This window comes from Mytilus galloprovincialis, chromosome 2 (assembly GCF_965363235.1).
Source record: "Mytilus galloprovincialis chromosome 2, xbMytGall1.hap1.1, whole genome shotgun sequence".
Lineage (NCBI taxonomy): Eukaryota > Metazoa > Mollusca > Bivalvia > Mytilida > Mytilidae > Mytilus > Mytilus galloprovincialis.
Genome location: NC_134839.1, coordinates 4,878,706 through 4,881,252, shown reverse-complemented (window position 1 = coordinate 4,881,252; position 2,547 = coordinate 4,878,706).

Sequence of the window (2,547 nt, the reverse complement as noted above, 5' to 3'; positions counted from 1 at the left end):
CATTATTTTCTCTTCAAAATACTATATCCTAATTTTTTTGTCAATTTAGAACCCATTTCAAGACATGTTATTTAATGCATAATAACAATATTGCACAAAGAAGTCTCGGAATCTACAAAGAGCGATACCATTATAAATCGTATACCGTTGACATAATAGTTTTATCAGATTGTACTTTGTTAGTACTGAACCAAATCGATATTGCTGATTATGCATAGTTAGTATATAAACCATTATAAATATACTAGTTCATTAAACTAAAGTAATAATCATTACGTCATAACTAAGTTATTATTTAACACCTATATAAACACACGTAATAAACTCCAAATACTAGTATTTAATAATACTCTTTCAATGATCACCATATATATATGAAAATAATTTATGAATTGAAAACTATTGAAAAGACTCATTTAATAAGTAATACAGATACAATGATATCTCATAGGGTGAATGAAATCTATTGAATTTTATTTTATTGATTTATTTTTTTAAGATTTTATTTAAACATTTATCTCCTCATCACAGCACTTTCGGAAGACAAAATATTGGACTTTGATGTCTCTATTTTCTTCTCGTTGCGTCCATCCTCACTTTTTTTCGGTACATGTTTCTCTCGAGAATAATAAAATAATATCTGTAGATCCGCCATCATTTCAATTGACTACTTATTGTTTGGTTCCTATGTTGCTTCTAGTGGAAATTATGAGGAATATGCCTTAAATATTAGAAAAGCTCTGACACATCACAACTTACCACTGCTTAGCTGCTGACTAACTATAAAGTCTTTCTGTTAAGAAGCATTTGAGAAAAATGTGACAACATTTTTAAAGTTCATTCAACATATTGAAAAATGCAAAAGAGAATGAATATAAAGTCACTCAGATCCGAAAAGTGCTCTCACTTAAAACTCATTACTGGTCAACTGCTAGCAAAAATAAAGTAATTGTGTTCAAAGTACCTTTGCAAAAAAAAAGATGACGATCAGACGGATTGATGAAAGTACGCAAACGTAAATGAAATAAAGTTCTACTCAGTTTTGTATTTATTCCGTTTGATATAGTTGCGTTAACACACCCCGTAATTATATGCTGCACACCATTAGTACCCAATTGAACAATGGCTGTTTGTTGATATATCAATCCACCAAACCCGAAAAAAAGGATAGCAGTTTAACTATAAGATTATGGTTGAAATCGATGTTGTTCATCGGGATGTAATAGTTTTGATCATTAATATCATGTTAATATTGATAAATTAACTGTTTACAAAACTTTTACTTCTCCGAAATACTACAGATTTTTTTTTATTTCAGGAAGAGATTAACTTATCTGTGTTTGGCAAATTCGTTAGAGCTTTTGGTCATCTTTTTATTTTAATTGGACTTTATCATAATTTCTATTATTCGAGTGTCACTGATAAATATTTGGTAAAAACAACATGCAACTATGACAGAGATTGAAAAGTGGAAGTTGCAACTTAAAAGTAAATTCTAACCTTACCTTATATTTATATACCAATCCCAAGTCAGAATCCTCAACCGTGATTGTCTTTTTCATATCTTTGCATTTTTGATAATTAGTCATGATTACAAATCATCGGGTTTGTACTAACATGACCAACACTAACGATGACACGTGTAAAGCAGGATCTGCTTACCCTTCCAGTGTCATCTGATGTCATCCAGTTTTTGGTGGGGTTTCTGTTGCTCAGGCTTTAGTTTTCCATGTTATGTTGGTGGGACTGTTGTTTGTCTTTTGATCGTTATTCGCTTTTTACATGTATGACTAAGTTCGTTTTTGACTCATGAGTTTGACAATCTTTGGTCGCTTTGATAATACTTGTTAAATTTAATCACAACTTTTTTATGTATGTACCTCTAAGACGTCTTTTGCTGTTTGTGTCTTTAGTTTGTGTACTCATTGAAGCATAACCCGCCTCCTCTTTTCAGATTAGTGTGTTGATGACGATTCAATCTTTTAAAGTAAGTACGAATATTCATCTGCTGAGGGAAACCTTTGCTGATCAATTACAATGGATGTCATGTAAGCTTTGATAACAGGACGTTTATATATTGTACATTGTCACACTTTAAAACCAGAATAAGACGACCACTTGGGATAACACCTCCTTCCCTCGGATCCATGAGCTCGTATCCAAGTTTTATTTCCTTTCTTCAACAGAACAACCGCACTTTGAGATGACGCTTTATGATCAGTAGAACTGTTAGCCTCGTCGTGAGTATAGGCTATGATATTGCCATCTACAACAAACTCGGTGTTGCACCAATTACCGGCTAGTGTTATTAATGTCCAAGAGAAACTATAAGTTCCATCTTGAGGACAGGTAAATACACCTGTGACGGGACTATAGGCTTGACCTTCGTTTGTCACTATGGTCTCAAACTTCACTGTGGCGAATGAAGCCAGATGTGTCTTATCTGTTGACATTCTGGCATGAAAAGCAATACGTCTTTCTGCGAAAAAAACAAACATTTCACTGAACTGATGAGAATCAATCAATAGTACAATGTGGTTGATGTGT